The sequence below is a fragment of the Formica exsecta genome, unplaced genomic scaffold (genome assembly GCF_003651465.1).
Source record: "Formica exsecta isolate Colony F162 unplaced genomic scaffold, ASM365146v1 scaffold394, whole genome shotgun sequence".
NCBI lineage: Eukaryota > Metazoa > Arthropoda > Insecta > Hymenoptera > Formicidae > Formica > Formica exsecta.
In genome coordinates this window covers 520,397-534,458 of record NW_021851177.1, presented here as the reverse complement: position 1 = coordinate 534,458, position 14,062 = coordinate 520,397, and the positions used below count along the sequence as shown (strand labels likewise).

The window sequence follows — 14,062 nt, the reverse complement described above, 5'->3', positions numbered from 1 at the left end:
AATATCCAGCAATTTTTTTTATAAGAAACAAAAATGATAAATGTGTTTATTATACTTGATTTTTTTTATTTTATTGATTATTCCAATTCTTATTGTTACAAGTATTTAAATCAGTAAATGGAAGTTATTTACGCGATAATCATTGCTCAATTAATCTCAATTAATATAATTGTCCATCACCAAATTTTCAGATTGTAGCAGAATAATTTTGTTCATAACAGTGGGAGGACAATTTTGAGCCGCTCATTGTAATTATACCTACGTTATAGTCACATTTACGACTTTAATACTTCAACTTCTACGTGACAAATTGCAATAATGTTCAATTAATATTGATTGATGCACGGTAAATTTATAGCAAACTCTTCCCCAGAACATTTTTCGCAAAAAATAAAATTTTATTTGCAATTTTATTGCACGTGCATTAAAAATATAAGGTTTCCCCCAATATGTTAAAAAAATAAAACAATAAATTGCGTGTTTTATAGTTATTCACATTAAATTATTCATATATATATATATATATATAATTTTTTGGCAACAAAATACATGCTTGGAAATTAATGACTCAACCTGGTTTTTCAATCAGATTACATTAATTGGATTTTCAATCCAATCACGCGTTTAGTAAAAAACACTACAAATATATAAATTTATGTGCGGGTGTGTTTCTAATATTTATGTGTGTATATACTCGAATTATATCAAATATATTTTTTAATACATTTGTAGAGGGAGCTGCAGTTATTTTTGTTTTTTTCTTTTTCCATTTTTTATTTGAGTGAAATACATATTATTTTACGCCTATCAATATATTCTAAATTGAAATTTATTTTGTATCAAAGAGATGTACTTGGATGTATTTTACATGAGAATTATATGAGAAAAATTATATTTGTTTAAAAGAATTTATATTTAATTTTCTACATAAATTATTTTTTATACAAAGTACAGATATCATATAGATAAATTATTTTTGTGATTTAATGCCTTTACATTCTTTGATGTGAGTTCTATGGTATCTTTGTGTATATGAGAGAATAAAATCTTATTCTAGAGTCAAGATACAACACATATACATACATATAAGTACATATATCACATGCTCTGGTATGTGTTTTAATAAAATATTATTACGCGAGCCATGAGAAACTCTCCGAAATTCGCAATTCAGCTGCTACTAATTTTACGATCTGCGCTTACAAACGCAGATCGTAAGAGGAGAAACACAATCATATTGAATAATACCAACGTACATGCACTCGTAGGACGTAGCAAGGAATTAACCGACGAATATTACCGGATACCACGGTTAGCTCGTTAATTAATTACGTATCGCTTGAATCAATTATGTATCGCGAGATAATATTACGTACTACACACATAATCGATGCAATCACAAACGAAACCAAAAGTTACAAGAGAATACGAACACAATAGGAATGAGCCCGAAATTAATAAACGATACCGTTTCAATTTTATTTTTTGCCCATCGGACAAATTCATTCTTAATTATAAATTATATTGAAACGAGGGAATAAAAAATTTTTTAATATAAAAATCGTAATTTTTCATAAATATTATAGAGATAATAATTTTGATCTTTCGATAACATTTTTTATCTTTGATAATATTATATTTATTGTTGTGTGTGCATTTTACATTGTACGCGCGTCATTTCGTTAATACAAATTAAATTATTTCCTGTATGGCATTTCTCAACTTTTCTTACGATCGATCTTTACATAAATTTCAACGAGAAGCCGGGCGGCTTGTAAATGGGGTAATTGATGTGGCCACTCCGAATAATATATTACCCGACAAATGGGCTTCCTGATCAGCCGGAGGCGAGCAATCGGGCGCGGCAATTCGTTCAATGACACTGATTCGGTGGAGGGTACGCCGTAGAGCGTGGTTTCTAAATGGTAGCGATTTTCCGATGTGTTTTAAGGAAATTACTTTCATACTCTTTTATCCAGATGAGTAGAGTACATCGTTAGAGCATTTCACAAATTTTTGTGAATCAAAGAGACAATTTTTTTTTTTATGTAACACTAATTTTAGTTCTACTGATACGTGATTGTCAGTAATATACGGGAGAAATGATAATACCCGCGATGTATGCAACGTTTTCTCTCATTGTCAGTTCTTTCTAATTTTTCGTGTCGGCCGCTCTAAAGAGTTCAGAACAACATCTGCGAGCTTGGGGGCATCATTATGAATCGCAAGAACAATACACTTCGTAGAAAGCATTTTCATTGCTCGCCACCCGTACATCATTCATGCATGCGAAAACGAAAGGTCGGAAGCAAATTATACTCCCAGCTGTGCGGAAAGAGATTCATAGAGCGGGATGAAATCGTGAGAGAGCTGCAAATGTGAAAAGTGCGCTGATGCGAAATATATGAAAAAATATCCTAATGGACGCGTATAGAGATTATATTTCAGGTCTTATAAAAAATCTATATGGAAATACGCGTGTGTGCGCTGATATATCAAAAAGCTGTTACGTTTTCGCATGATAATCATATTCAGAATAATCTTACACGCTCGCCAACACAGTAGCCAACTTTTCCTTCGATGCTATAGCGAAACAATGTCAACGTCATAAATGTTTCACAAAATGAAAGCATAATATAATACTTTACTTTGCGTTTAGCCCCTTTCATTTCAGTAAAATTTATTTTCTTTGAATGATTAATTTTATTTGTAATATGTGATTTTGTGTCACGAAATTTACTCATACTCTATTATATTATCGTTTTGCCTTTATCATATTATGCGCAACTTTGAATAACTTTTATAAGAATTATTCTACGGGTCTCCAAGAGAAGAAAATTCAATTGGAGCAAATTTGTTCCAAGTTTGCTTTGAAAATACACGAAAATACAGTTTCCTACGTCCGTCTGTAATGTCTATAGAATTCGAGCCACAATTCGACTAGCTGCATCGAGCAGGGATTGTAGACATTGTAAAAGGCGGTAAGCAATTTCGTGAAATTCCGTTCTGCCGTGATATATCGAGTGGTATCCCGGTACACAGCGAGAAACTCTCAACAATCGATGCTACTTGTTACGGAAAGCTTTTTGAAGCCGTAAATTCCATTAAAATAATGCGCTGAATAATGTGGTCTTTATATTTATGATATGATTTATTGCAATGAGAAAATGTTTATAACATATTATCAAACATAATATATGTACGAGATTACATAAAATGAATTTTTTCTTTAACTCAGCTAAAGCATTCCGCTCTACAAAATAAAAAACGCCCTAAATTTATATCAAATTTACACGTATATTTTTTTTCTTTTCGATATTGAAAAAATGTGTGCATTTATATATAAAAATATTAGATATTATTAGATATTATATACTAAAAACATATGTTTCTGTAAGCAAGACTTTATAGAAAAGCATACATTTTTAATTTCTCTCATTATAAAAATAAAAATGATTCAATTATTTTTCTATTTTAAATGTTATAGCTTAAATATTTATAATATTACTATTCGTGTCGTTTTTACATTTTGTATTTCATTATCTTCCAATGTCGATGTATTTCGATATTCGAAAAGATAGCTGACGAATCGGTAATCAATCGCAGCTTCCTCACCATTTTCTCGCTGTTTTTCTCAGTAAAATTATTGCAAACAAAGACGCAACTCACTGCAAGTTATTTATGGAATTTCTGACAGCGATGTTTCAGAAAATGGAATTTTTAGAATTCTTCGCCAAGATTTAAGCAAGAGAGTACAAATTACGGCGTGCCAAATACAAAAACATTTCTTTGGTAAAGTATAAAATGCACATGCGGTATATCCAACGTATATCAATTAAATATCGCGACGAATTTTTAAAACATTTGAGAGTCATTCTCCCTTCTCTTCGCTGGCGTAAATAAATTAGGAAATCTCCTTGATTTATACGCTCGTATAAATTTAAGGCTCGGGTGTCCGCGCGTTAAAATGACAGTGCCGTGTAAAAAATCAGCACTAACGACTCGTTTAGCAGTTCGTTGGTGGCAAGAAGTGGCGAAGCGAGAGAAGGGGTAGAGCCGAAAGAGCGAGGAGCCCCATTTGTTTCCGGCGCAGCCGGCGGTGAGCCGGTTTAGAGCACGAATATCCGAGCCCTATTTGTCATATTAACGAATAGAAAGTAAAAATGACGACATGTACAAATATCTTCCTTGATTGTCACGAATTTTTCGAGCGTCTGCTCCGCAAGAGCGCACTCGCTTGACAAGAAAACGTTCTTCACGCGGAGTTTGATAAAACTCTTACTAGCGTAAGATATGGATCTCTTAAAGCGCGATATATTAAATTATTGTTGCATTTTATCAATTCTTTCTTCTTTCATTTACGTTATTAATTATTTATGTATTCATATTGTAAAATGTAAAAGTCGTGTATTTGTATATTTCTTAGTTTTTCTCGTAAAAATTGCAGATATTTTTAAATCGTAAATAAAAAAACATTGTCAATTTAATAAATGTCATCGCGAGACATAAACATCGGGAATTACCCGGCCGTTCAATTTCAACTCTAAAGATCGTAAAACGGATATGTGAACGAAAGTACGAAAATATTACATCCGTTCATGATCGTAAGTCGCTGCAACGTTAGTGACGTGACGAGGCAGTTACGAAAATTTGAAAATAGTGGCAGCACGGCCGGCGCGGCGGCCAAACAGCAATAAAGTAACACGATATATGCTCGACCGGCTGCAACTTACTGCAATTGCTGACGCTAACGGAATCGTAATGAGAAACTCCAGCGATCGGCGTGACCGGCGTAGCAAAGTCGTCGGTGGCGTCGTTCCGCTGCAGTTTTGGAGTTAGAAATCAGGAACGGCGGCGCAAACAGAGCCTCGAGTAAATTGCGCAGCGAGCTGAAAACATACCGGCAAATTTATGCCGTTGTCGGAGGACATTTCAGATAACGCGATGACTGAGAACGCGGAAACTGCACGCGACGAATACTTACGATTACGCGGATACGAGTTCGCGATTATTTAGTCCGCGTGCGCTTTCATCTGATTTCAGATCGAGATATAAAATGCAGCATTTTTAAGAAATGCCATGATACGAATTTCGTTATCGTCGAATATTCAATTGACATCCTTTTCAATTTCATCAATTTATGTTGATGAAAATTACATTCTCTTTCTAAGAGTAATATAAAAAAAAAAAAAAAAAACCGAGTAAGTCAGAAATAAATTAAACTTTGGAGAAAGGCCAATGCGAAGAATTTTATAAATTTTATATTATCGATTTAAAAAACTTCTCTTATTTATACTTTGTCAAACATTATATTAATTTGCCTCATTAACATTTTTAATAAGCTATTTACAAAGTTAAATTATTTAAAATCTTAAAAAAAATCTGTATGCTTATTATTTATTCTGTTATTCAACAGTTTTCATTTTGTTAATTTGTGGATCGTAGAAATCGCATTTTCATTGAAATATACATACATATGTTTGTGTCGTTAGATTATAAGTTTTGCATATGTAGAACATAATTACAATAGTTTTCAAACTCAGCGAGATAGTACGAGACATCGTAATTAGCGGTGATATACATCACCCAATATTCAGCTTTTACGAACAAACGTACTCAAAGTTTTTGCAGCTTTCATCACTCATAACTATACATTCAATGCACAAGAGAGCTGATTGCAACCATGCCAATTTAACGCAATATATCTGTATAATCACATGTGTGTGACTGTTGTTAGTATTATATCATACCGTTACAATTTCGTTATAAATTAGATGATCGCGCTATTTGACAGTAATTTTTATGAAATGAATTTTTTTAGAATAATGTTGTGTGTTTTTATATCTATAAATTCTTAAATATTAACATTTTTATACTTTAACAAACGCAATATTAGATACTTTTGTTGTCAAAAATGCATTAATATTTTTCTTAGACTAGCCGCGTATCTATTTTAATGACGGTTTCTTTTTCTTCGGAATTTTCGTTTTTATAGACGTGACACGATTCTGTAAATATACTGAGAAAATAACCTTTTCATCGCGAATCTATCGTCCACGGTCCGTATCCAATGTGGGCAGTGTAAATATTGTAAGAAATACCCTATATATAATTTTCTCTCCATAATCCCTTTATTTAACTTCATTCACACAATAATCGGATTATGACTCTTACGTAAATATTTGTAATAGCCGTGCAAGTGCATGTAAATGCGAACTACTTGCCAGATTTCTAAAAGCTCTTAAGGGAGTGTTCTCTTGACACATATCTGAAATAAAATTTATCCAATTTAAATTAATGACGAAACTGCCTATAAAATCTGTCGCGGTTTATAAGATTGACTGTGTAAATATTAAATATATAGACACATCCAATTAAATTTTTTTAGCTACTATTTATAACTTTTTTAATCGTCAGAAATCTTTAAGAATCCTTAAAAAAAAAGTGTTCTTGACATATAATTGAAAATGATTTATCCATATTAATTAAAGAAATTATTTTTAAAGTAATTCATCGCCAGAAAGTTAATTCATTTATTTTAAAGTTCATCTATTATTACTGTGTTATATTAAAAAAAAGAGAAAAAGATATAATATTTTATTTGATACAATTATAAGGAGTAGTAAGGTATTATATTAAAAATATATATTGATTCGAACGTGATTGATACGTGTATTATAGTAATTAATTGAAAAGTAGCGATGTACTTTCTTGCAAATTTGCGTCTACTTCACAATTTCATTGATCCTTTCATCGAATTGTACGATATATATATCTAATCGATTGAGAAAAAGACACGGCCCGCTATTTGCATTCGCCTTTCATTGGCGACGATTAAATCAAATTAAAAAGGTCCGCGCTCTAATCGAGATTGCGGTCCACTGCACAATGGTCTTCCTTTGCGCCTTGCAATGAAGGCATGAAACGTTCGTTTCGTCTTTTCTACATCGTTATCACGAACGGTAAGCGTCGGCAACGCCTTGGGAGCCGTCATTACCACGGCGCAATGCGCTATTTCATTACCCGCACCCAAGCTTACGCGTCGCTATTGCGCATTGTATTCCCCACGTTATGCAGATGCACCCCTGCATTACAATGTCAACGAAAAGCCGGGGAATCTGTATTAACCACGGAAATTCCAGAAACGTGATTACGCAATGCGCCTTTCGTAATATCGACGATATTCCCGTGAAATACTACGGGAACATGTAGCCAGTAAAAAAATCAAAAAAGTAAGGAGACGGATATTTACCGCATGCATCTCTCCCGAAATAAATGTTCCGAAGAACACAAAGAAGAATTGTATGAGCGGCTTGTTTTTTCTCAAAGAAAAAAATTTCAACAGAAATAACAGAAATAAATTGAAATTTAAAATCTTTGATAGATGGCATACATAATATCAGAGATGATCATTTATTATTCTTTAATAATCATCGATTTTCTATCGTTTTATAAATATAATTTTTTATCGATTTTATTCAGCCTTAATTATTCCGCTTGACGTTATCAGAAATTTTATGATGATGAAGAGTAATGAGATCATTACCACTCGTTAATTGCACAGATCGTCGAACAGCGATTCATGCAATGTAATTAAATTCAACTCACATTTAATTGAGAAGAAAAAAATTTCAATTTTATTCTCGATTTTCCTACGTTATTATGAAATATTAGCCGAATTTATGATGGAGCAATAAAACAGTATAAGCAGAAATTTAACGAATATTATTAAACCGCGGATGATATTTTTTTCATAATATTAAAATTCACTATAAATTTAATTAGTCTGTAATTAATTATACAAATTCAGAAATTCGAAATTGTGAATAGAGTGAAAGAGAAAGAGCGAGGGAGAGAGAGAAGAAAATAGTATAATAATCACTGTGTAGTAACTAGTTTAAAGCACTGCCGCGACAATCGTCTCTCTTGGAAAATATCCATCATTTCGCGTCTACGTGAACAACTCGGAACGATTCTCGCGCATCTCGACGACTTGCTCGCGCCGAAAACGAAATGCATTCTACGCATATTGCGAGTCAGCGACTTGCCGCATGCGGAACGCATTCCGCGCCGAGAATTCCAGCGGGAACGAAGACGGGAACAGCCGCCGCTGCCGAGTCATGAATTTAACATAAGAAAGTAGATAAAGAATCGCGCGAAGAGAGGGAGCGGTACTTGGGCGGCGGGTAAAAGGGGGTGCGAATTCGAAATACGCGAGACGGTCGCGAGACACGAGACAAGATGTACACGCGCGAATACCAGATATTTCTCCGCAAAAGATATTCGCGTTTGTCGAAGAGATACGGGTTATTTTTCACGGGAGACGTTTTCGGAAAAACTTGGACAAAGTCGGCGATCGTTTCGAACTTGAACGAATTCGTTTATCAGATTCACTTTGCTAAACTCGTTACGAGTCGCGAATCGTTTTCATTCGCGGAGAAATGCGGCGTCTCCGATATCTTTTCTGCTTGTCCGATCCGAGCTAACGAATATCCACGACTGCTCGTATATATCTGGTTGTTCGAAAAGTACAGTAAATCGTTTTCTTTATGGCAGATAATACGAATCAAGATAATTCGTTCCGATAATATGTTCCAAGTATAGATGGATTCTAAGTTCTGTGATACATATATTCATGTGGAAATATAGGAAAATGCAGAAATGGAGAATATATGATATGTTACGTATACGAGTTTTGCTCGAAAATTAGATACGCGAGCTGGGAAGATATCATATATGTAATATAATATACAGGATGTCTATAAAGTCTGTCCCCACCCCCTATATTTCGGAAACGGCTCAAAATTGAAAAACCGCGAAATACATGTTTGATCATTTCAAGAGGCTACTCTTTTAAGGGGTTTGGGGGAGTTGTCTCCCCAAGGGGATGCTCCAGGAGGAACCCAATTCAAAAATTTTAAATGGAACCTCCCATATTGTAGTATATCGTTTGAAAGGGCATAAAAAAAGAAAATTTTTGACGTATACCGGAGGTTGATACGTTGTTCGAGAGTTATTTAGGGTCAAAATTCGAAAAAGCCAATTTTTAAAAAATCATCACTGCTATTTGGAAAATCCTAAAAAGACGTTCGAGATATGAAAGTGTTCGTCTTTTTAAGTCCTTTCCATAAACAAATTCTTCTTATAATATATAATATAAAATACACATATTATCACGCGAATAACTATAATAGAAAAACAGAGACAGTATTAAAAAATTAGATCCAACAATGTGTTAATGCTTGTTATTTATAACATTACTGTTGAAAAATATATCGTTGACAAAGATCCCTTCATGAAAATTTACAACTCCATAAAATACATTTTATTTCTCATGTGCACACGTGTGTATGTATATACGTTATTGTAAAATATTTTTCGCTTGCAATAACAAGTTTTCGCGGGTTCTGTGAGATGTTCCATTAAACCTGAATCATTTCTGAAAGCCACCAGCAGTACGACGATTCCAATTTGGCATTACGAGCGAGATGTCGAACATAACGGCAGCATAAAAGTCCCTTGAGTGAGCTTAGCTCATGAAGGTTCCATTGATGACGTACGGCGATGACAAGCACCGACGTCTATTCTTCGTACGTCAACGAGGCTATAGATTCGCGAAATCATACCGACCTCTGGTGACAGTCGAATAGACGGATTATTAAGATATCGAAAAGCCTGTCTCCGATCAAGTCAAGAGAGCGTCGGGGGGTGAGAGAAATGGGTGATGAGGAGACGGGAAGGGAGGGGGGGGGCCCGGAAGGTGGAGGTGGCTGGGAGAGTTCAATAAATTTTCAATGCCTGGCAACTGGCGGATAGGAGAGTAAAAGAGAAGGGGGAGGGGGCTGGATCGGATCTTCTGTCGACGGCGGATGGAACTGGTAACCCCGAAGAACCCAAGCAGACTCACCCCTGATTACCATCGTATTAGGTTTTCGATGAGACTTTTTCCTCTCGTTTCCCCTTCCCCCCCCCTTCTCCCCTCCTCCCTGCCGTCTCGCGGAAAATTCTCTCCATCGTCTGGAAGAGTAATAATGAAAGCCCCTTTGCGCGCGACGTACAAGGGCTTATGTCCTTGGACAGATATCGTTCGCCGGCAAAATATTCCATCTTCGACTTTGCTATTTCTCACCTCGGTAGCTTCGTCCCTCCCGCGTCGGACAAGCGATCTTTCGTGTATGTTAAAAAAAAATGTAGAAGAAAAAATATTATCAACCTTAACGCAAGATTAAAAGAAGAATGTTACACGCATCATAAACGGCAATTATATATAATAATCTATAATAAATATGAATATAAATACATTTGATAAAAATTGAAACATATACAATGTCGAATAAAAGTAAAGAATATATAGAATATCGTGAGTTCTCCGCGTCTTGCTCTTACATATACATATACTCGTTCCTTTCATACACTTGGAATGTATTTCTCGCGAAGCAATAGAACTTGAATGAATAACAGCGTTTCTGAAAGCATCAGAAACGAAGCCGTGCGACATAAAATAGGCACGGATATAAAGAAAGCTTATCGTATAGCACGCTTTTTTTCGGATTAGATTCTCTCGCGCATGTTGTCGGATTGGATCTTGCGTGCCAATAAAAATTTAAAATAAGAAACGTGAGTAGACGTTGCGAAACGTGACACGGTACGTTTACTGCATCGAAGGAATTTGATAGAAAGCATTTCAATCATCTCAGATGAGCGAAAGACCTTGAAAATCAGTAAAGGCAAGATTAAAAGAAGAATGTTACACGCATCATAAACGGCAATTATATATAATAATCTATAATAAATATGAATATAAATACATTTGATAAAAATTGAAACATATACAATGTCGAATAAAAGTAAAGAATATATAGAATATCGTGAGTTCTCCGCGTCTTGCTCTTACATATACATATACTCGTTCCTTTCATACACTTGGAATGTATTTCTCGCGAAGCAATAGAACTTGAATGAATAACAGCGTTTCTGAAAGCATCAGAAACGAAGCCGTGCGACATAAAATAGGCACGGATATAAAGAAAGCTTATCGTATAGCACGCTTTTTTTCGGATTAGATTCTCTCGCGCATGTTGTCGGATTGGATCTTGCGTGCCAATAAAAATTTAAAATAAGAAACGTGAGTAGACGTTGCGAAACGTGACACGGTACGTTTACTGCATCGAAGGAATTTGATAGAAAGCATTTCAATCATCTCAGATGAGCGAAAGACCTTGAAAATCAGTAAAGAAAAAAAAACAAGTGAAGAATAGGATAAGGTTGCTCCTATGTGAAGGATCAGATCAGAAGCGCGGATTAGATCGGATGCATCCTAAACTGACGCATTTCCGGAATGTATGTATATTTGCGTTTATTGTGCGATCATATGAATTTTTATAATCTGCATTATATTATATATATAAAGTGGTCACAAAAGTGACGAAATCTTTTTTTCTTAGATACTTTTATCTCATGTAATATAGGAGAATACGCTTGTGTGCAAAAGCAAAGTTATTTAAATTAATAGAGCTACATGAAAAATATATAATGAAAACGAAACGTTTAATGAGTTGAAAGGAATCTCCCACTCAATGCAATATATTTCTGCTGGACTTATTTCCCAGAAGACCAAGATTTAATATTTTTATTTAAGACACGATATATGTATGTGTGTGCTGGAGACAACAAGTTTTTTAGCTTTTTTCTAGATTTGTCGCGCAGATACTTTTTAATTTATAGCATTCAAACGTCGCCGAGGATTTATACCGCTCACGCAGTACCATTGCCAAGCAAGAATATAAACGGCGAGCAAAGCGCCCCGGGGATCGTCAGGACATCACGTGCGAATTTGTGAAGATAACTCTTGCGCCCAACACAAAACGCTCTTACAAAGGAATATTTCGCGCAACATTATAAAAATCTCAATTTCACTTTTATCACTTTAGATAGATAGACAATTTCGCTTTCATACAACGCAGAATATTTTGACCGTTTCTATTAAGTGAATCGTATACGATCGACAGAAGCAATTGAAGATTTGCGACGAACCGTAACGTATCGCACAGCGATAATTCAATGCGATTAATCGCGCCCATTGCGTCCTTCCGGTCTTTGAGTATCATGCTGAACAAAGAACGTAATTCTTTCTAGCTCTCTCGATTGAAATAACATATGTTATTTGCGAAATGCTAATTTATTTATTCATTCGTCTATATGTCATTCCAACAATCTTGGATGTAAGATAAATATATCTAAGCGCATCAAAGAAGATAAACGATGCTAGTGCGTTGTTTTAAATATACAAATTTAAGGATATATGTGTCATATGTTAAAACATTGACAAAAGCATGAAAATTTCGTAGACTGTTCTACTATTTTTTCTGAATATTTGTGCAAAAGTTGAGCACAATTCTCTTAACGATTTGGAAATTATTTAATTAATATTAAGTTTAAAGCTAGTATTGATTCTTGGAAAATCGTGTATTGTAGCACTTTTTGAGAAATTTGACAAGGAAAAAACATTGCCAACGAAATAAAAGTTTTTACATATATTAAGAAAGCTCTAATAAATATTTATGTAAAACTTGATTTAGATTCACTCACTCGTTTAAAAGTTATTTACTAAAAATTGTAGACAAATATTATCTCTCTCTTCCTCTCTTTCTGCAAATTACTCGTTTTTCTTTGTTTCTTACAGTTGATTTTTTTATCATAAATTAGGAAAAATATTAATTACAACTATTTTTTTTACGAAGACGTTAAAAACCATATTATTTTGTGATACTTTAATTCTTTTTACAATCCGGATTTATTTATTGGATTTTTCAAACAGTATAAACTAAAAAAAAATGTATTTTTTTTAATTTTGACAGTTTTTTGCTACTATTGTACAGCCAAAACACCCTTAAATCTCTCAAATAGACGGCAAACATAGAGACTTTTATAAGACGCACGCACGCACACACACACACACACACGACTATTTAGCCATAAAATACGATCAAGTTAAACTGTCATATACCATACAAGAAAGAGAAACTGTAGAGTAATCAAGCCCATAAGAGAGCCATTTATTTGTAGCCAGTGTGCGATCGTATCAGCACAATGCTATTTTATCATATCCACGAGTTCACGTATATTACAAATGGCAGTTTGCGATGCCAACGCCAGTCTCTCACGATCCCGCGTATGTGTCGTAAGAAAGTCTAACGGGGAGTCGGTGCGCGCTGGCAGTCTGGTGTGTAATATAGAGGTATGCAAGCGTGCATCGGAGGGTTAATGACGCTCATCCACCCGAGTTGCAGCCCGGTTCGAAGTTTGCCCGCAACCGATGGGAGTAACGATTTCGCGAACGCGAGACCGTTACGGAGCGCAACGTAGATTGGTACCGACATAAATGATACCGCGCGTCGTAAACCGGGGAACCCCACAGGGTTCGACCCGGGCAAACGTCACGTTACAGCGTAACTGTGACATAACGAAGTAGCACGTTACTTCGTTTTGATGTTCATTGAATTTCAATGACGCCCGCGCCCTCAAAACGACTAAAACTTTTCTATTCGCTCGTCTTGTATGTATGTATGTGTGTGTAGGAACGTTTATTTAATGTAATGTTCCGCTTAAAAGTGTATTTACAATCTTCTTTATATCTTTCGATAGCGCGTTATCGTATAAACGAAGGATTGATCGGCTCATAAACGTGCGCTTTAAAAAGAGGGAAGCCGTATTATCGCGACGTATCCTTGACAAAGGCCAAGAGTTCTTCATTTCTCGCAAGTTTGAGGGCAACGACACACGCTATACAGGGAATCTTGTAGTACGCAATTGTAAAAGGTTAATTAATCTTAACAAGTGCGAAGCGCAACAATCGTACGATCGAGCCAAACACGCGAACGTGACTGCACGCAATCCCTATCTATTGCCGGATCTAAACTGGTAAGGGTATAGATAGGAGAATAGCCTCGCGTGCGCATCCGCGCGTCCTTATTAATACGACCGTGATTGATTTACCGATCCCTCGAGATGTCAATTCGATGGTTCGGGACCATTGGAGCTTCGTCACAGCCGGCGGCTGCAC

At 35.2% G+C, this 14,062-nt stretch overlaps 1 protein-coding gene across 1 annotated transcript in view; it reads left to right on the top strand.

The window, feature by feature from the left end:
• The window catches only part of LOC115239753 (chaoptin-like), an 81,000-nt gene that overhangs the window by 44,708 nt on the left and 22,230 nt on the right, over positions 1–14,062 (top strand). The window lies entirely within an intron of this gene.